This window comes from Tachypleus tridentatus, chromosome 2 (genome assembly GCF_004210375.1).
Source record: "Tachypleus tridentatus isolate NWPU-2018 chromosome 2, ASM421037v1, whole genome shotgun sequence".
NCBI lineage: Eukaryota > Metazoa > Arthropoda > Merostomata > Xiphosura > Limulidae > Tachypleus > Tachypleus tridentatus.
In genome coordinates, this window is record NC_134826.1 from 122,547,125 (window position 1) to 122,570,374 (window position 23,250).

Consider the following 23,250-nt stretch of genomic DNA (forward strand, 5'->3'; position numbering starts at 1 on the left):
ATAATTTCATGGCGTGACAAAAGCCAGAAGCGACAACATTTCTCGTGTCTTGTCAAAACGACTGTAACATGAAATAGCTATTCTTTTTACTAAATGCCATTTCAAGTGGGTTCAATATGTTACACATAGACGCTACTTTTAATTTTTTTTATGTCAAGAAATACGCGGAAATCCGCACGTGGTGGTTCTGGCAAAGGAGCAGGCTCCGGGTCGCAAGATTTTTCGCCTGTGAACAAGAATCATACATCAAAAAGTTAAAACGTCAAAAATGTTTTTTTGTCGGCCCCCGCTTAACCTAGTCGACAATAATAAATCCTGTTGATTTGTTAGACAGCTGCCGAATGTCTTCGAGTCTACCTCCGAGAAATTCCTCAACCTTGTTCCAGAAACAAAATCGTCCAATAAATAACAATCATAAAAAAAAAAGTTATATCGAAGGCGATTCATTCGAGCTGTTCGTCCTTGTATAAGCCGCCTATTTGGTCCCTAGACCTCCTAACATGAAGGCAGTAGCTGCAATGACTGTTATAGCGGGTGTATTCGTCCTTTTGTGTATCTTGAATGCTATTTAATTGAGTTATTTCTTCCACTAAAAAAAAAAAAACAAAAATACGATATCATATGGTTTATACTTTTTCGACAACATTCGATAATTATTTTCAAAGTGAAGAATTTCGATTTTTTTTTATCTGATCAACTGTTCGTAAACTTTCTTTGAACGCACTTAATAAGAAAAAAATAATAAATAGCATTACATAGAAAGAGCGGGGTAAAAATTATGTGTCGACATAAATATCTTCAAAAATTTTGAAGTTCCTTTTTGAAGATTAATTAATCAGACTGATGTGTACGTCTGTAGGTATCACCTTGTTAAACAATCACTTTCTTCGATCACCAACCGAGAGTTGCTATGGTTACCATGCTCATAATAAAAGAAAATGAAGAAAAAACGAACGTTATAACAGTGTTGCGGCAAAAAGTGACTTGGTATGTATTTCTCTTTTGTTTATTTCTTTACTACTGATGTATACAAAATATCATTGTCCGTTCGCGTACGATCCAAACAAATCAAACATATAAAGCTAAGTGTATTTCAGTGATGTCGAGAAAACCCACTTGTAGAGAAATATATATGCAAAAACGGCTCGTTTGGGTTGAGAAAATATTTTACATAGAAGAGCGAACAACGTTTCGACCTTCTTCGGTCATCGTCAGGTTCACGATGTTTAAAATCTTTAGACATAAGGCTACTTAAAAACAGCATATATTTTTGTTAATACGGGAAATTTCGTTAGAACATCAATTTAGTTATAATTATTTTTTTCCTCTTTTTTACACCTAGAATTTATAAATGAGATCTACAATAACTGCTAACTAATGATGTATTAAAAACAACATAATATTGTTGAAGTTATGGTGATAAAATATAATAACCTCAATATTATTCAAACGAACTATTATTTATTATTAAAAATATCTTTTTTTCTAAATCTTCTAGTTTTTTGCACACTTGTGTACGTGTGATGCCATCACACATAGTTTGTGCTGACAATGTGAAGAAGTCATGTATTGTCATTTAATAACTAATTTAATATATTTTTGTTTTATTAGTTTAATTATTTAGGGTACTTAAAAAAATGACCTTTTCATTTGACTTTATTTCTTTTCACCATGTAAAACGGCATGCTTGCTACTAAATTTGTATTTTTGTGCGTTTGTGTCCATATGTACGATAATTACCAAAAACAAGGATTCTTAGAAAACATAATACCACAGAAGGAAGAAAAAAAACAGTTATTTTCACTGTTAAGTGCAAACATACGCAATGGGCTATCTACATTGTACCAATCAGGGGTATCGAAACAATTTTCAGTGTTATAAGTTCCACTGAACTAACTAGTAACAAATGGTTCGTGCAGGTAACCTTTTCTAAAATATCGTTAAGTGGATGTAAATACAAGAACAAGTAATTTTATTGATAGTCTCAAAGTAGAATGTTAAGCACTTATGAAGTTGTTGAGAGTAAAATTTTGATTTTAAAGCATATCAACAGTTAATAAACAACAGCTGACTACGAGTGCTGTTTTTGTTAGTTTGGTTTGTTTTGAATTTTGCGCAAAGCTACTCGAGGGCTATCAGCGCTAACCGTCCCTAATTTAGCAATGTAAGGCTAGAGGGAAAGCAGTTAGTCATCACCACCCACTGCCAACTATTGGGCTACTCTTTTACCAACGAATAGTGGGATTGATTGTCACATTATAACGCCTCCACAGCAGAAAGGGCGAGCATGTTTGGTGCAACGGGGATTCGAACCAGCGACCCTCAGAGTACGAGTCGAACACCTTAACCCACCTGACCACGCCGGGCCTTTCTGCTAGAGAGAGGGCTGGGTTTGGTTTGTTTTGAATTTCGCGCAAAGCTACATGAAGGCTATCTAGGCTAGCCGTCTCTAATTTAGCAGTGTAAGACTAGAGGGAAGATAGTGAGTCATCACCACCCACCGCCAACTCATGGGCTACTCTTTTACCAACTAATAGTGGGATTGACAGTCACATTATGAAGCCTTCACGGCTGAAAAGGTAACCATGTTTGATGTAGCGAGATCTAAACCTGCGACGTCAGATTACGAGTTGAGTGCCTTAACCACCTGGCCATGCCGGGCGTTACTTGTTAATGTGTACACTCTTCTATTGACATTGTGGATGTGATATACATATTAATTTAATTTTCAAAGATATAAGATATTAAATAGATTTAATGATACCATCACACTGTACATAGAATACTTTGTTACATTTCATTCCATAACACTTACAAGGCACTTTTTGGTATCTTAATGTTCATATATTTTCGAGATTTCACTTATCTTGTTATAATTAAGATATAGAGCGTTGTTGCACTTAGATACAGCAGTATAGAAAGGGTATTCATTCATATGTTCTGTATCAAAACTTAGTCATGCACAGACTTTAAACATGGAGATATAACAATGTACATAATTAACCAAATATACAATATGATGATTACATTGTATTTAACTATGTAGAGGCTTTAAGTGCTTAGATATCATAATGTTAAAAGCATAAATGCAAAGTTACAAAATTTTTGAAATTGTGTGTGCCAACAAAACTATGTGGAGCTTCCACACACCTAAATATAATAATGTCAAAACTTAATTTACCGAGATATAACAACATAAGAACTTCATACACCCAAATGTAGCCACGTATAAACGTCATGCACCCAAACGTAGCTGGGTAAATATTCATATACTAAGAGGTAGCCAAGTGTAAACCATTTTGCACCCAAATATAAACGTGTAAAAACTTCATGCGCCTAGTTATACCCATATGAAAGCTTGTCGTACCCAGATATAATTATGAAGCCATTGAGCTGGTCAAATATAACAATATAGAAACTTATACGCAGATACAACCATATAAAGAATTCATATAGTAAAATATCTTTTTATATGGAGAATTCACCACTAATAAATAACAATATAAAACATTCGTGCTTCACTTTTATCAGTTTATGGATTTTATAATGAAATATTCAGTGATATAGAGCCTCTTACACTCAGATATAACCATCATCAAAACTCCATTGTAAAGAGTTAATGTACGAATATGTATGTGTGTGCGTGTGTGTGTGTGCAAAACGGACTCAAACCACCATAGATACAAAAATGTAGGGTCTGGCATGGCCAAGCGCGTAAGGCGTGTGACTCGTAATTCGCGGGTTCGCGCCCGCGTCGCGCCAAACATGCTCGCCCTCCCAGCCGTGAGGGCGTTATAATGTAACGGTCAATCCCACTATTCGTTGGTAAAAGAGTAGCCCAAGAGTTGGCGGTGGGTGGTGATGACTAGCTGCCTTCTCTCTAGTCTTACACTGCTAAATTAGGGACGGCTAGCGCAGATAGCCCTCGAGTAGCTTTGTGTGAAATTCCAAAAACAAAACAAACAAAAATGTAGTAATATAAGCACTTCAATTCCTAGTAAGTAAAGACATAAAAATAAAGAGTTAATGTATATACAATCATATAATAATGATAGGGCCCTCACATTCCAGCATCTGACTACTTAGATATATAATTACGCGAAAATATCGGGAAGAAATAAAAATACGTGAAAGTTTCATACACCATGATATAATGGTATAGGTAATCCATGTACCAAGATGTAAACATGTAGAAAATAAGATGAAACAAGATAGATACATGTGAGTATCTCGTATCTAAAAGTATAAATACGTAGCAACAATACGCACCGTCCAAACAATGCATGTCTCATGCATCAAGATACAGCTATGTAGAAATGATATGCACTTCAAAATACCAGAAACTAACATTTTTTTAGTTTAGCCTAAAATAAGTTTGTATGTATGTGCTGGCATTTATATAGAAGTTGTACGGTAATATTAAGCCTCCTTTATCACAAAGAGTAAACAATTCCAGATCAGATTGAAGTATTAAAGCAACCAATCCAGATCCCACAGCTTCACAGTGTAAATTTTCATCGGACTGCCCTTGCAGATTAATGATAGAGAATAACCTTTTATTGTGCGAAGTCTACTGGTGAAACTTCATTATATGTCAGAAACCTAGACTGACGGGTAAAGTTTATACTGATCAGTGCTGTAATTCTCAACTGATTTTGTTAATCAATGTGCTTCGGCATGATTCAATTTACATATTCCATAAGTGCTAGCCAGAAACCCAGACAGTTTTAAAATCATTTTGCAGTGGATGAATAAGTGGAAATATGAAAACGAAAATAAACTAGTCTCAGGTTTATACTTTTTGGTGCCTCCAAGTAAACTATCATGTCATGATTTATATCGTACATCGTCAGAAGCCGTCCCGTTCGAAAATACTGAAGTATTTTGTTTTCCTTCTTTTAAAGTTTCCAACTTCTCAATAACAAATCATGTGATGAAACCTTGAGCTCATTGACTTCTATGAGAATGTTTCGCGCCCGACATTTGATAAAATTTGAATATATTCAGAATATTTGGAATGAAGTGGTAATAAATTCAGTCGCTAGTGATTTTGAATATACATCCGATTCGTTCCAATTTGTGCGCAGAATTTACATTTTTTTTTCTTTCTGAGGGTTCTCTTTGTGATTTAAATTGAAAAAAATTGTCATTATATTGATAATAAGGCGAACATAAATGTTAGGCTTAACGGAACACAATCAGATTATTTTATCTAGTTGATCAGTGTGATAAAACTATCATACTTTCTTTAGAAGAAATGAAGAAACCATAAAACATTATGGCTATTTAGTCATTAACCAGAACTCGTCCATCCTAGACGTTTACTTACTTACCACTTGTAGTTTCATTTGTTTTTTTACTTCAATCTATTCTTACTCGCTTCGAACGATGTGGAATTACTTGTTTATTAGATTATTGTACTTCATGAAAAATACACGACTAACAATCTGAGGGTCGTGGGTTCGAATCCCCTTTCACCAAACATGCTCGTCCTTTTAGCCGTGGAACGATATAATTTTAATGTCAATCTCCAGATTTGTTGGTAAAAGAATAGTCCAAGAGTTGGTGCTGTGTGGAGATTATTTTCTCCAGTTTTACGCCGCTAAATTAGGGACGGCTAACTAAAGCAGATAGCCCTCGTATAGCTTTGTATGAAATTAAAATATAAACAAACGGTCAACGCCACCTATGTCCCAACTAACATAACGATATATATGCGGACTTAAAACGTTAGAAACTGGGTTTTGAAACCCATGGTAAACAGAACATAGAGAGCTCATTGTATAGCTTCGTATTCAACTTCGAACAAAAACAATGCCACTTACAGCATACAGACCGGATAGTGGGATTTAGCAGTTAATCATGTAATGCACGCACAGCTTTAAAATATAGAATGCGATATATTTTTATGAGAACCATGTTCCAAACTGTGGAACCTCAGCTCCATCGTCCAGTAGCTAATCGCTGAACTGTTCTCAGCCCATTCAAAATTACATGTGCTTTTTTTAAATGTAATACCTGTTTAAAGTGGAAAGTTTAAGACTTTATATATTTTTTAAAAAGTCATTTATATAAAAAATGGTTTGTTTCAGAAAATGTACTGTTTGTAGCACAGCGGGAAATAAAACAAAAATTAAAAATGGCGAAAAGAAAAAAAACTCTCAGTTACGGTTTAAAATAATATGTCAAAGAACGTATGTATGTAATATTGTAATAAGAATACCAACTATGAGTCTGATGGTATTAGAAATGAGTGATAAAAACACAGGCCCGGCATAGCCAGGTGGTTAAAGCGCTCGAGTGATAATTTGAGGGTGGCGGGGTCCAATTTCCGTTACACCAAACTTGCTCGCCATTTCAACTGTGGGGGCGTAATAATGTGACGGTCAATCCCACTATTCTTGGCTAAAAGAGTAGCCCAAGAGTTGACAGTTGGTGGTAATGAGTATACTCTTGTTTTAATATCGTGTTTGTTGTTGATACCTTTTGTTACTATTTCATATACTTATATCAACGTAGTAGTGTTAAATAATAGTGAAATAGTAATTCACTATTTTGTTAAATTTCAGCCAAATAACAAAGGCTTTCTTCCTAAGAACCCAATTAAAAGACATATCAATTTCAATTATAGCATCGCAAAAGGCATTTTGCCTAAATTATTGTATTTAAATAAATATCCGCGTATTGTGCGCAGTATATACAAATATATATATATATTAGTCTTTCTTACTGAAATAAATCGACATGCCTAAAACAAAGGCTGAGCTTATAATCAGCTATAATTTGAATACAAATGTCTTAAACAAGATGTCCTATACATAAAGCATAGGAGAGTGACTATGAATGTATGTTAACTGTAAACGTATTGTAGCATAATATAATAAAATAATCTTACGTCTCAGAGCAAAAAGCTTCTAAAAATCAAAAGGTTTGTAGCCTGATTTTAAAAGATCATTATTAACAAAGACCAACATATATACCGTACAATTTGTACGTTTAACAAAACAATCTCATGTATGTATGTATGACTTGAAGCCTAAAAGGTAAATGTTGAGAGTCCAGAATTATGTTTGTTCCATTTCGTTGTGGTTTTATTTGTTGTTGTTTGTTTTACTTATGGTGATCCAACATTGACAAGCGATGACTACTTCCAAATATAAGATGAGTTGAGGCAATATTAAAAATGGAAATTTCACCTGAAAAATACTTGCACTTCACATTTTAACACAAATATTCTATTGGTATGTTCATATTTAAATACAGAAGCTAGCCTTTCAATATAATTTTATCTCAGCAGAAACGGTCCACGTTTTAATCTGGAAGAGTAGAACAAACAACACATAACATTTTAGTAGTCTATTGTTCACTTCTAGTTTGACATCTCTACTGACTAGTTATTTGAGATTGGAGAATTCTGCTTTTTTCCCATTCATATCCTTCGATTTATTTGTTTTTGCTTTTTTTCATGACTACCGATATTTGTCCTTACTTAAGCAAACTTCTCTACTTTTTCGATTATTTTACATTCTGCTTTGAAGCATAATTCCTTAAATAATTAAATTACTATTGTCTAAAAATATATGAAATAAATATGGAACTCAGTCTATCATTACATTCACCACTTGTAATTGTATTGTACCGTTTAAATAAGTAGCCTAAATAAGGGCAAAACAATATTTTTTCCTCTGTCGTTTTATCTCTCTACATGGGAGTGGTGGACCAACAGTGTTACATCTTCTCTTCGTTTATGAGATAAAACTCTGAGCATAGTGGCTGTAGATAATGAATGATTAAGTGCGAATTTTACACTACTGAAAAGAATTCTGAAACTGGTACTTAATGGTACGATGTGATGCTCACCAGGTGTACTGAGCTTTCCTTGAACGGTTGTAAAGGTAAGTGAGACATAAGTAGCGAAAATGATCATCAGGTTTTCCATGGATGGAAGAAATATGTCTAGGATTATTTTCTGCAAGAAACATCGAATACATTTTAACAATATGTTGATCTGGAGGGAATGGTTTTCGTAAAACATGAACCAATTCAGCAAGAATGACACTGAGTTTGGAGGCAGCACGTGATATATCCGATACGACGACTCAGAAGCTGATGAAAAATACTGGGAAATATGATGCGATCGTACAACTCCTGATTTGGATTTGGTGGGTAACTTTACTTTGAAGACCAGAGGAAGTTCGTATCGTATGATGTACGACCATAAGTAATGTGAAAAAAACCAAAACTGAAAGTCTTAATTAAGGCGAAGAAGCAGATTCAAATCCAAAGTATTTCCATTTAGACATCGCAGAAGATTAAATCATTGGTGAGTACAAGACAACTAAAGGTTTGAATAGCTGATGTTCGTGAACTCTTTAATACAAATAGCGTCTAGACCAGTACTTTATTTGTCGCATCTCAATTGGCCAAGACCCGGCATGGCCAAGCGTGTTAAGGCGTGCTACTCGTAATCTGACGGTCGCGGGTTCGCATCCCCGTCGCGCCAAACATGCTCGCCCTTTCAGCCGTGGGGGCGTTATAATGTGATGGTCAATCCCCTATTCGTTGGTAAAAGAGTAGCCCAAGAGTTGGCGGTGGGTGGTGATGACTGGCTGCCTTCCCTCTAGCCTTACACTGCTAAATTAGGGACGGCTAGCACAGATAGCCCTCGTGTAGCTTTGTGCGAAATTAAAAAACAAAACGAAAAAAAAACAAACCCAATTGACCCAACGAGTTCAGGTATTAAGCAGAAGGCCTCGTTGACACTGAACATTGCAGAAATGGTGTGGTTTATGTATAATTATATCTTTCTCTTTGCTTTCATTCATACGTTTTTAGAATTACAAATTTAGTTTTCACCCATTGATGCTGCTATTGCTTGATCCGTCCCAGAAAAAAAAAGGTTAGCTTGTCAGTTGGCTAGGTTTTAGGGATTATAGTGAATTCAAGTGAAATTAATAATATTATGTTATTAATCCTTACGCTAATTCTGATAAGAATTAGACTTCACTCGCGTAATGTGGTTTACACCATAACATTTGTTGTTCATAAAATTGATGGTATGAAAACGTCTATACCAGTATTATGTTGATAGTATCCACAATGAACTGATGGCACTACGCGAAAGGCCTCGTCGATACTTGATATTGCAGAAATAGCGCAGTTGATGCAATACGAAGTATTCGCCTTACTTTTATTCATAAATTCTTAGAGTGGTCTTAATTTTTCGGCAGTTATCCTAAGTTCATAGCCTTTCTGTTTAAATAACATTATCAAGTAACCACTTTCGATCCAAAATGGCGTTACGAAAAAAGTTACAAAATGAAAAGCACTAGAGTTGTATTTTGAACTTGGTTCGGAGTTGCCGTAGCAGCTGAAATACTTGGTAGTCAACAGGTTAAAGTTTATTACATCCGTATCAGTAATTATCCCTATCACCAACCATTCCGTATTCAAATTATATAATATCGGTGGAAGCATTATTCCCGTCTTACGACTCTATGAACCGCAGGCCAGTTTCTTAGTTCTCTGTCAATTTCAACTTCTGCTTCATGATTGAAGTATACGTCACTGACGATTCAAAGTCTACGGAGGATATATATAAAATTTCTGGGCACTTCTGGGGCATTTCCAACTAACATTCTAAGGTCGAATATGCTCTTTCCCTTGTCCTGACCTTTTATAATACTATTTTGGTCTTTTGACAGCTCATTCTAAACCTTATGAAAAATTCTATAGAGAATTACTTTTGACGTCTGACTGATCAAGCTGAGAGTCGTATACTTGCCCCACGACATAGCCTTAGGTTTCTTGGATATCGTCACAAAATTCGGATCTATTAAAATTTGTTGACTTTGTTCTTCCTCTATAAATTGAGTTGCAAACTTCACTCAGATATTTAATCCCTAAAATGTTCATTTCCTTTAAACATTGTATTGGAACATTCTTATAAGCCTCAAGCTTTTCCATTCTTTGAGGTTCCAATGACTTCCTGTACTACCCTTTTCAGACTTTTTAGGTCGCTTTTAATTGGTTACATGAGAGTTAGGGCTGGTTCCTCTTCCTTAAAATTATTATACAATTTTCTAACATACTCAGTTCACCGTTCTATAATTTTAAAAGGTATTTGATCGCCCTTACTTTTGATAGTTTCACCAGAAGACAGGATAAGTTTCCTATTCATATTCTTTAGTTTCCTATTTAAGTATTTTATTACTGTACGTGATTTACGCATGTTAGATGTTGCCAAGTATTTACCAGTTTCCGCGCATTTCTTGGTTAGATACTTATCTTCTGTTTATCTAAACAAACATCTGATGTGCTTTCTGTTCTCCTGATATTTGTCTTCTTTGGCCCCTCTTTTTTCATTGTTTTTTTAGATTATCATCATTCAATCCAATACAGCCTACCAATAATACATTTGTTTGTTTTGACTTTTGCGTAAAGCTACATGAAGGCTATCTGCGCTAGCCGTCCCTAATTGAGCAGTATAAATAATCAGCATCCACAGCCATCTCTTGAGCTATCCTTTTACAAACGAACAGTGAGATTGACCGTCACATTATAACGCCTCCATTGCTGAAAAGATGAGTATGTTGGGTTGGATGGGGATTCGAACTTGAGATCCTCCGATTACGAGTTCGAGCACTCTAACCACCTGGCCATGCAGGGTACCTGTAATATATATTTATATGAGCATATCTAACTAGTTAAAAACTAGCCTACCAGTGATACAGCAACACAGACAATAATCTACCAGTATGTTCGTACCTATCTAGCAAACTAGTTAGGCTGCTAATAAACTAACAACACAACTTGTCAATAACCTATATGTATGTCTATGTCTCATCTACCCGTATGCCCGCTTCTAACCAGTTCACAAGGCACCGTGCCAGTAATCTGCCTCCATGCCCACCTCTAAGTATCTAACAAGGTACCATGCCAGTAATCTGCCTCCAAGCCCACATCTAAGTATCTAACAAGGTACCATGCCAACAATCAGTCTGTATGTCCACCTTGTTACGTATTACAATTTCAAATAGCTTGAGAGATAGTTAAATGATAATTCAAATTTAGAAATTAAATAAATGTTGATATGTATCCAATTTATGATATTTGCCAACAAAATTGATAAACAAAATTTCTTTTTTAACAGAACCTTATTTTTGGGCGTGATAAATTTACAATAACGGTTATTTCAAATAATAATTTATATATAAAGACTCTACAAACTTAAAACGGTATGAAATCTTCTTTCTGGTCTGGAATTAGCTTGATGCTTTACTGAGGATTCAGGATGAGCGAGTTAATTTAAAATTAATGTAGGTTCTCGAGTCGTAATCTAAAGGTCGCGGGTTCAAATCCCCGTCACACCTAAACACGCTCTCACTTCCAGTCGTGGGAGTGTATAATGTGACGCACAATCCTACTGTTCGTTGATAAAAGAGTAACCCTAGAATTGGCGGTGGGTGATGATGATTTACATTGCTAAATTAGGGACGACTAACGCGTGCAGATAACTCTCATGTAGCTTTGCGCGAATTTCAAGAAACAAAAACAAAATAAGCTAATAAGTTACCTCTGTATTCTTTTTATTTAGCCAACCACACTTTGAGTTATTTTACCGTGATGTTATGTAACGTTTTCGTAGAAAATACTAATGTTCGATATGAATCCGCTAAAGTTAAAGGGTTTGTAAACTTCAACATTTATAAGTGTTTCTGGTTAAATATAAGACGTTCCCGGTTAATAAGCGTTAATTATAGTTAAACCTTCCGAATTTCATAGTATACCAACTACAACAAACCAATAATATATATTGTCTCTTGCCGCGTCGCGTTGATTACATATATAGGTGTGAGAAGAATTTCCAGAAATCTCATCCTGCACAACAATATTCATGATACACTAATGTTTACGTACACACATATACTATTTATTCTTGTACTTCGATATCTTCTACAACGTTAGTGGAAAGGCGAGAATTTTGTAATAAAATGTAACTCTATAAGTTATGTACATTTCTAAATATAAATTGAATTTAAACACTTATCGATATTAAAGTAGATATATTATTGTAATTATGTCACACCTCCCTCGCTAGAGAATTAAATATCGGCATTAGACAGTTTTTAACTAAGGTAATATATCATTATATTTGAAAACAGGGATCATGGCAAATATCTCTGAGTGGATGTCCCATAGTGAGGGCCAAGCGTGGCCAGGTGGGTTCGACTCGTAATCTGAGGGTCGCGGGTTTGAATCTCCATAGCACCAAACATGCTAGCTCTTTCAGCCTGGGGGCGTTATAATGTGACGGTCAATCCCACTATTCGTTGGTAAAAGAGTAGCCCAAGAGTTGGCGGTGGGTGGTGAAGACTAACTGCCTTCCTTCTAGTCTATCACTGCTAAATTAGGGACGGCTAGCGCAGATAGCCCTCGTGTAACATTGCGCGAAATTCCAAAACAAACAAACAAACCCATGTTGAGTAACAATACTAAGATTGCGTCAGTAGAATACAACTTACACTCTTCAGCCTTGTAGTCATAAATGTTTTTCATTTTAGCTTGGGATGACTTCAGATTGTCTCGAGCAAATTCACAATCACGTAAGAGTTTGGACCAAAACTTAGAAACGTAATCCAGTAAGTTGATTTCTTTCGGATCATCTTCCAACGATTGTTCCTTCAGTAACTTCAAAGGACCGAATGGCCAAACACCAACTCAAACAAGCTAGACCCTACGACTCATAAACCAACTCACGAACAGCAAATAACAATAAATTAATTTCTTCATCTCATTCCTTCTCCTTATCGAGAAAATAAATCCACATCATAGTGTTCAAGGTAGAGTGGTATCTTTCAAGAGCACCTTGCGATTCTGGATGGTATACAGTAGATTTTATCTGTTTAGCATCGAGCTGATGAATAACCTGTTTAAACAACACAGAAATAAAATTTGATCCCCGATGAGACCGAATTTAATTTGGCAAGCCAGCAAAAGTAAAGAAATTAATCAAAGCCTTAGAAAGGTTTTTGGCTGAAATGTTTCTCAAAAGGATAGCTTCAGAGAATCTAGTGGATGAGCACATGATAGTCAACAAATACTGGTTCTCTGAACGAGTTTTTGGTAAAGGGCCAACACTAACAACAATCAAGCAACTGAAGGTTTCTTCGAAAGCTGTGATAAGTTTCAAAGGTTAAGAGGAACTTTCAGGTTAATTCTTTTGCCCAACTGACATGTATGACAACTTTACAAAACTGAGAAATGTCTTGCCTAATTTTTTAGCGAAAAGAAATGTTTATAATTTTTTACTTGTCGTTTTGACACCTATATGACCTCCCATAAGAATTGTATATGCAACTCTCAATATTTCATAACGTTGTGCTTTGGGAACAACAGTTTTCTGAAGCTGGCACATCTGGTGGTCTATATTTCCTCATAAGAACACCATTTAAAGAAAAATACGAGTATAGCCCTTTGAAACTTTCTCCAGTTCATCTTTTGGGAATGTTTATCTAGTGAAGAGCTCTGCAGATCATTTTGTTGCTCAGCGATCAGTTTATTTTTAGCAAGTGGAACTTCATGAGGTAAACCAGATCCCTCACGCCCATCATTGTCACTCACCAAGGGATCGTTAGTAGAACAATCGTCTTGTCGAATCCAAATATAGTTCTCTGAATACATGTCTGTCCTTTCTTGGCTTAATTTCTAAGCCTGAGCTCGAGTCACAGTACACGATGGAAACACATCATCCTTAGATGAAACAGTAATCGGGTCATTAACTATTTTAGGTTTGCCAACAACTTTTCCCCCAGCCAAATCGTTTCCCAACAATAATAATACACCTCTATTTGGCAAAGTAGGTGTTATTCCAACCACAGTTGGTCCCTAAACTAGGTCTAACGTTAAATAAATGTTATCAAGAGGAAAAATTAATAAAGCTATGCCCTCAGGTATAACAGACTCACCAATAGCATAACGCAAATCTAAAGGTTTGACTTGTTCCGAATTTCGCGCAAAGCTACTCGAGGGCTATCTGTGCCAGCCGTCCTTAATTTAGCAGTGTAATACTAGAGGGAAGGCGCTAGTCATCACCACCCACCGCCAACTCTTGGGCTACTCTTTTATCAACGAATAATGGGATTGACCTAACATTATAACGCCCTCACGGCTGAGAGAGCGAGAATGTTTGGTGTGACGAGGATTCGAACCCGCGATCCTCAGATTGCAAGTCGAGTGCCTTAACCACCTGGTCATGCTGGGTCAAATCTAAAAGCATTATACTTACTAACAGCAATGGTTGAGTTGCCCCAGTATCGTGTAGAATTTGTATGGTTAAGGGATTGGCTCTGTCATTTGTCAAAGACACAGAACCAACAAACACGAAAAGTTTGAATTCCTCCTTAATATATCAGCCTTTTTATCAGTTGAAAAATCAACAACATCGGTTTATCTGGTAAAACTGCGTCTATAGGTGGACAAAACACATTGGGTGTTACCACTTTTTTCTTTTGAAAACAACAACACTCTCTAGCTAGTTAACAAGATACCTGCTAATAATCTACCTGTATGTTCACATCTAACTAGCTAACAAAACTGTCAATAATCTGTCTGCATGTTAATATATAATAAATTTAACAAGCAGTTCTGCTATAAGTATTCTTATCGGGCTGTATTTTCTGCTATAAGTATTCTTATCGGGCTGTATTTTCTGCTATAAGTATTCTTATCGGGCTGTATTTTCTGCTATAAGTATTCTTATCGGGCTGTATTTTCTGCTATAAGTATTCTTATCGGGCTGTATTGTATATACTTCTTATCTCAGCTGTTACCAACTTATAGACCATGGCGCTTTTCACTTTATCAGTCTCACCTTGTAGTTTCAACTGTTTTAGATACTAAAGAAGGTTCAACTTGCCTTTACTATGTTAGACATTATTCATATCAGCTTATAAGTAAGAGTAGACACTAATGAGTTGTGGAAAGCTATATTTTGAGTACTTTGATTACCATGTGATTCTTTTGTAACTGTAGATTTTAGCTCTTAAAGTGGAATGACAATTCAGACGAAATAAAGATAGATTTAATACAGGCAATAAAGGAACAGAAACACTTCATTTTGTATTATGTAAGTTAACCTACGTAATTTCACGATCGTTTTTTTAATATATTGTTTTGTATTACACATTATTTACTTTTTTTAAAAAAATTCGCCCCACACTGGGATGGAGGTAACTTTACGGATGTACAACGCTAAGATCAGAGGTTTAATTCCCGTTTGGTGTACACAGCAGATAGGCTGATTTAGCTTTGTTATAAGAAAACATACACATCCTTTTAAAGTGAAATACAACAAATTATAAAAATATTGTTTCAGAAGATATCGGTATTGTTTGAATTTATTGCACAGAAACACAACATTAATCAAAATATCAGAAAACCAAATCCTTTGCTTGTTTGTTGTTAGAGCAAAATCACACAACAGAGTTTAGCGTTGTAAGTCCCGAAGTTTACTGTTGTCCCAAGGAGAGACCATAATTTTTTAAAATTACGATCGAGCTTTATTTTCTTCTCTTATTGGTTAAGGTTTATTTTAAACAAATTGTAGACTTAATGATAAAATAAAAACATCTCGTTGCCTAGGTAGCACCATTCGAGCATCATACGTTAATTAATCTGAATGATAACAAAGTACCAGAAAATGGAAACCTCATGCTACCACATGAGCATCATAAATCAGTTAAAATTCGAGGAATATTGTTTGTTTTTATCTGGTCGTAATGATTTGTTTATAAAATGTTTATAATTTTCTATGGAATAATTCAACAATTCAACGGCATGTCTGCGGAATTATAAGGCTAAAAATCGGATTTTGATACCCCTGATGAGCATAGCACAGGTACTTCATTAGATAATCATGTACTCAACTACGGGGAAACGAAGTGGACGTACGATATTTTATCATGTTTTTGGAAAATAGGTATTAACACACGCTGTATTTAAAAATAAACACCTAAAACCTCTGACTTTAAACAATTTGAATTAGGTTAGACTTCGACCGTAATTTGGTTTTACTGTAACGGATGTCTGAGAGGTGACAGGCCTACGTTTTATTTTGATGTAATACAACAAGACATGATTCTGTACATAAAGATTTCTTTCAAGTATGTTCTTCACGTGTTCAATGAATAGTGTGTTGTTTTTGTTTTTGGTTACACCAACACTAGCTGACCAGATCCGATTGACATGGGTCGGTTCTGTAAGGTTTAGTTTAAAGAAACATAAGTTTAGGAAATACTTATTTAAAAGACGAATATACGTAGAAAAAAAGAGTTTCGATGTACCAGTTTAATACTGTATTAATTAATTAGCCGTCATAAATGACAGAGACATGTACGAACACCTATCATCAAAAACATTTAAGGTATATTAATCAAGCACAAGAATGTTGATATTACACAAAATTAGATAAATTAAACTGCATTTTTACATATAAATCATACGTCAGTATTCCAAGAAAGGGTAAAATTTAGAAACAAAGAGTATTTATAGGACTTAACCAGAAACGTGGGTTACCCCTGAAGATATTACGTAATTATAATAATATTTATATATAGTGTAACATTACGTTATAAAACTACTGATTAACATTTAGAGAATGCACAAAAGTATAACTTTGATAAGCCTTCTTGTCGGTGTATGCTCTTACATACATATATGAAAAAACAAGTCTGTGTAGCAGTGAAACGTTATTTAATTAAATGCATAAATATAATATGTGTGTGTGTATATTATTTATTAGTGGATAAAGCAACAATATAATTATTTAGGAATTTCGATTCATTACTTCCAAACAGTCTAACAAACAAACCAGAAGAATGTCCTATATAAATTTCAATTGAACAAAGTTTGAAGTATATATTAAAGTAGACGAGCAATATCCCCCCTCATTCACACACAAACACACTTTTGATATTGAAGTGTCTACAGATAGTGTGGTGTTGTTCTACTGTGTCCTGTGTTTTTATATTCTAGATAAAAGTACAATTATTTAATTTTTCTCTTAATTGCTTTTCTAAATGTGAATAAGGTCCTGAAATAAATCGTTACGATTCCGAGTATGGTTGCTTTTTCATTAAGCGTCTGTTTTAATGGCTGGACAAGAACTTCCTGCGGGCTGAAAGGGGCGGAACCTCTTTCCTTGTCCACAGTTTAATGGGCGTGCTTTTTTTTTTATGAAGGCGTGTCTTCGGGCGGGACTGAGACTACATAATATTTTGCAAATATTTCTGACATAAATTAATGAGATACAAACAATTCAATATACTTAGCACACGACAGTCAACTTTCCAGGAGATCTGCTTTGCTAGTTTGTTTTTGCAAATATAAATGCGTGTGAAAAATATAGGTTACACAAAAACAAGCACATATGTTTGCACCATAAGTTAACAATGTACGTGATTTAACACGTGAATTTCACATATTGGAGAGTAAATAATATGTATAGTTCTTAAGGCAGTAGCAAGGTCAAGCCTTTCAAGTAAAGAAAAAAAAACTACAGTGAATTCATGTTGTATGTTTTTGTATATATATATATATAAATGTTTCTTACTCTCTGTTTATGTTTAACGATTATTATGAATTACTTATGTAATAAATTAAAAAAAGTTAAACCAGCTTATATGGTGGATTGTTTAGCATATCTTGAAAATGTATTGAAATTTAAGATTCTATTTTTCGTAAATAAACCTAAAACGTTTTTATTAGTAACAGTTTCACTTTTTAATATATCTTCTTGAATAATTTTCCATATTTCAGAGCTCAGTCAACCCATGAACATTAGTTGTTTACCTTACTAGTTCTATGAGAAGAAAAAAAAAAAAGGTAATTTTTCATCTTTCTGGCACATTATTAAGCACGATAAATAAGGATAATTCAGCTTATGCTACATTTAACTTAATATCATTGGGTAAAACTTATTCATGTTGTTATATCAGTTAAACACGTAAATGACCGTTCTTCATCTCTTTAGTATGGTTTTCAGTATAATCTTTAACTTTACACTTTGAATGATTAATTTATTATTAACCTACTGTACTGATAATTTTATCTTAACAAAAAATTGATAGGGAATAATTAATAAGCATCAATAAACCTTTTTATTTCGGGGAATGTACCACATTGTTTGACAGAGCATTGATCTGTTTTCTTCAGATTCTGTCGCCACATGTGGTATATTAACTTCACTATACTTTTAAATCTTTCTTTGTCAGTTTGTTATTATATCAACATAATATGCTTCCATACAGAAGTCGTTTTCTATTATTATTTAAAATAATATTCAGTTGTCTTTACTTGGAACTATTTATGATTTTGTTCATTAGTTTAATTGGATAAATATGAATGTATAATATCAAGCAAAACGTATATAATAGTTATTTGGTTAGGTATTCAGAAACTAAGTCATTATTATACGTCTGCTGTGAAAATACAGACAATATTTTTATAAAAAGTTTATTTTTTATCAACTGACTATTGCTATTTACACGATCTCTAAGTCCTCGCAAGATGGCGTCTAGTAATTATGTATTCACAAAATACAATACAATATAAACTCTAATGTGGTAGAAAATGTCTTATAATACAAGAACGTAGATTATGAAAATGTGATTGGTCAAAGTTGAGAGGACGACCAAACGAATCACGTTTGTTTTATATATGCGTTAAATCTTATAAGAGCTTAACGTCAGACCTTTTTCATTGCGTAATCAGTCTTCAAAATTGGTAAAAATCCTGTCTCCACAATTTGGTATTTGTTTATTAATTCACGCGTGCGTTCATTACGTAAATACAGAAAGCCTAAATTAGAACAATGCAGACAATGCTTGATGTTCAAAATCGAATGTTCACATATATTTAAATTAAAGAAAATAAATACAAACACTTTTCCATCACTGTAGTAAATAAGCACGAACTTTCCATAACATAAGCTGAAGCAAGATATTAGAGAACATAAAAAATACTTCATGATTTTATCCATTTTTTTGCAGTCAAGTTCAAAATTAAGTAATTTTTAAATTACGGCGCACAGCCTAAATCGTTTGTAGTGAACTATTTATCTTCAACGTGTTAAAGTAATTCAGTTTCGAGCTATATCATCTTTCGTCAACTCAGCTGGGTTCATGATGTTTCTAGGTAACGTCCAAAGTGCTTTTGCTTCAATAAATGAATGAAATATGTCGTTTTTTTTATTGGCAGACACATACTTTTAAACTCGTTTTCCTTGGTACAAGTATCTGAGACTACTTACATGTTTATAATTAGAAATTAGCACTCACGTTTTCTTACTTTGTGGAAATATGAAAGATGAAGCGCTTTTGCTTATATTAGGCAACATAATTTTTTTGTTTCTAGTTAAACACAAAGCTACACAATGGGTTATCTGTGCCCTGTCCATCACGAGTATCGAAACTACGTGTTTAGCGTTATAAGTCTGCGGACATGCCGCGGTGCCGCTGGAGGGCAGGCAATAAAAATTACACCGTGGTCAGCTGATTAATAAGAGTTGATAATGCTCGAAACTGCACTTAGAAAAATTATTTTATAGATAAATATATCAATCAGTACCAGTAATCTTTCTAAAGAAGGAAGAAATCAATGAGTAAATAGAATAGTCAAAATTTATAAACATGAAAATTATTTTAAAAAGTACATAAGACTAAGAAAAAGAAAAAAAAAAAACTATAGTCTAACAGTAAGAATAATCAATACTTCGACCACGTAATTTTAGTCAGAAATGCCAACGACTGATTTGTTTTTTCAGTTTTATTTAACTTGATTTCAAACGGCATTGTATGTTCCAAGCTCTGTGCAAAACCAAACAAAAAATAATATATTATTAAAAACGAGTACCTAGATAGCCAGGGCTTTTATTTCCTAAAACAAAGCAAGTAGTCTTTCGTTTTATAACATAATTAAATAATCTAAAGTCATAATGATACAGAGTTTTATATATTAGATCTCTACTAGGACGAAACAGAACATTTTAAATTTAAACCGCCTATCTCCCTACATGAAAGGTGAAAACGTTTATGACCTTATTTTTATAGGGTCCTCTACACCCGGAGAAAGGGAGGCAAGGGAACGACCCCCTAGCTGAAAACATGCTTATCACTTCACTTCATCAAGCCGCTTCATCATCAGGTAAAATGTTTCAGCTTTCAAGAACCAGTAGAAAACCTGCAATTTTCTGATGTGTGATTGAAAGGGGCTGTGGTCAATTTTTGGTTTCTCGGGAATTTCATCGTCGTAACGCCGCGTCGTGGTAGATTTGGAACGAAAAGTGTTTAAGAAAAGATCAGGCTTACATGAGGGGAAATCATCTATGGAACATAAGGATTAGAAGAAATCAGAGCAAGTAACGAATAACATTATAGGTCGGAAAATCGCAAGATTCAGTGTGTGTTTGTGTGGCGTAATTATAAGTCTTTCATTATTGCATATACTGTCCCCAACAAAACGAGATTTTCGTCTTGCATTTTAATACACTAATTATCAGACATTGAAATATATTAAATCAATTTATTCTACAGGTTAAATGAAAAGATAGAAAGAAATGGAAAGAAAAATATGTTGCCATGTCAGACCTCCTTTCGAAGATCTGTAGAAGAACGTGACACCTTATTTAAAGCAAGTCTTGTTGAATACATTTTGATATATCTAATAGATTATCTTTAAAATAAACGTGTTAAACTATACACAGTCTAGAATATTAGACGGAGCTACACGAAGACGTAGGAAGCAACCATTTTCACTTGTTTAATAAAGCATGGAAGATGAGAAGTAAGATACCTCAGATATTAAATTATATATAAATTGATAAACCTATTTCTCGTAATTATAGAGACATCTTGAAAAATAAAAAAACAACATTTCTGGAAGTTTAGCGAATGGTTTTGCCGTTTCTATCGTGAACTGCCGTCATTCTGACATTAGTTATGTGCACGTAGCCTGACGTTCATCTGGATTGTTCGTAAGTAAGCCGTATCTTCAGTTAACTAACTTTTGTTTCTTATAACAAATGGCATCTCGAGAACCTTCATTGTTATCCTTTCAAACGGGATTAGGAACTTAATCCAACATTTTACGACGTTCTACCTCAGCTGATTATAGTAACTTTATTATGTGCATAACGTCGATATGTGTGTGATCAAACTCGGATAAATTTTCTAATGTCAGCCTTTCCAAGAATCCAGTTTTTATGTTCAGCTAACTTATCATAAGCAACATGCTGCAGTCGACAGCAGCTTGATCTCAATCATTTATAATTTTGGAGAATTCCATTCAAGAGAGGAATACCTCGTAATATTTGCAACAAACTGTTATGATTGTTGGTATTTTGAGACAGATAATAAGAAACCCACATCCTTTGTCTCTATCTTCGATCATCACTAATCACATAGGTTTTATTACTTGTGGTTTTAATGACTTTGAAACAAGTCTGTAACTTTAAGAAAATGTACTCATTAGGCAGGAGAGAAACAACCTCTCTTACAACAAAAGTATAAAAAAGTTATTTACATTTTCATGCTACATTGTTAGAAAATTCTCGTTGTTACCCACATATCCGTGGATTTTTTCCGCATGAACGTATGTAATGGATATTTTAGAAAAACAATCAGCCGAAATAAGCTTATTAAAGCACAGTTTTATTCAAGAAATGTTCAAGCTAATCATATCTCAAGTATACTTTGTCCCTAGATAAACAGTTCTACTATTCAAGAAGATTAGTCTTTGAAAGGTAAGGATGGTAAATCGAACAAGATGTTTCGTGGCAATGGTAACTAACGTCGATATGACCTTGATCAGGGAGATTAAACTTCGCTCCAAATTCGAAAATTTGATAGGTAATAAATAATATCTTGAATAAACAGAGCGTAACATATTCAATTTATGGACTAGTAAAACAACCAAACCTCCTGGAAAAGTTTTATTCGACGTATTTATACAATAAATATTCTAATATATGGAAACCAATCAGAATTATTTAAGAATACAATTATACCGAAGAAATAAATGCATTATGCTTACCTATCATTTTATGATCCTTTGTGTTGATTGTCACATGTGTTTCCTTTCACACTGAAGTATGTAAATTTTACTACTAACTTTCATAAAACACAAAACTATCTCACACATAAAGAACGTAAGAGGTACTAATATATAATATGTATATACAATGTGACATAAAGGGTATTGTTAATGATATAAGTAAAAGGTGACGTAACATAATATAATGTTTAGGAACAAGGGAACTGTTGGTCCGTTTTAGCGGTTTCATCCTCTAAACCAAACTAAAAAAAAATAAAGCAAGTCGTTATCATTCATATCAAACATTGTTTTAAACTTACTCAAGTTTATTGCCTCCAAAAGATCCATAGGACAAACACCATATTTGAAAAATAAAATTGTCTTAGGTGAAGATGGTTTATGCCTTGCCTAAATCTGTATTCGTGTCCCCTCGTTCTTCAGTTCTCTTTATTAAGTATGAAAAATGTTGAGTACGCAAAAATAACATAAGATGTGTTGATAATGCTGTAGATATAAGTGGCATGGGAAGTGTTGGTAATATTGAAGATAAAAGTGAATATGAGGTATTGATAATGCTATAGATACAAAATGACGTAAGCGGTATTGATAGTAATGTGGGTACAAAGTAGCATAAATGGTATTGATAACGTATTTAAAAAAGTGACATAAATGGTATTGATCATGTATTTACAAATTGACAAAAAATGTATTGGTAATACTATTCATATAAAGTGATGTAAAATGTACTGATGCTACTGTAGCTAGAAAACATGAGAAACATTTATAATGTTGTACATACTAAGTGACATGGAAGATATTGATGATGCTATAAATTTTAAATGTCATAAGAAGTATTGATAATAATGTATATACATCACATAAGAAGTGTTGATGACAGTATATATATACATATGATAAGATGGGTTGATAATGCTGTAGATACAAAAAGACATAAGTGGTATTAATAATGATGTAGGTATAAAGTGACACGAGAGGTATGGATAAAGTAACGTGGATAATTTTGATAATATTGCAGTTAAAAGTGAAATCAGGAGTATTGATAATACTATATATTCAAAATAACTTAAAAAGTATTGATAATGTTAAATATACAAAGTGACATGAGAGATACAGATTATTCTGTGTTGCTTATACATTTTT

The 23,250-nt window shown here is 34.0% G+C and overlaps 1 long non-coding RNA gene across 1 annotated transcript; it reads left to right on the forward strand.

The window, feature by feature from the left end:
* The first annotated feature begins 183 nt into the window (after nt 1-183).
* Nucleotides 184-22,931, forward strand: LOC143244986 (uncharacterized). Its single transcript, XR_013025410.1, has 3 exons — nt 184-987; nt 17,818-17,883; nt 20,109-22,931. It is a non-coding gene; the product is annotated as an uncharacterized LOC143244986 (long non-coding RNA).
* Nucleotides 22,932-23,250: the final 319 nt, after the last annotated feature.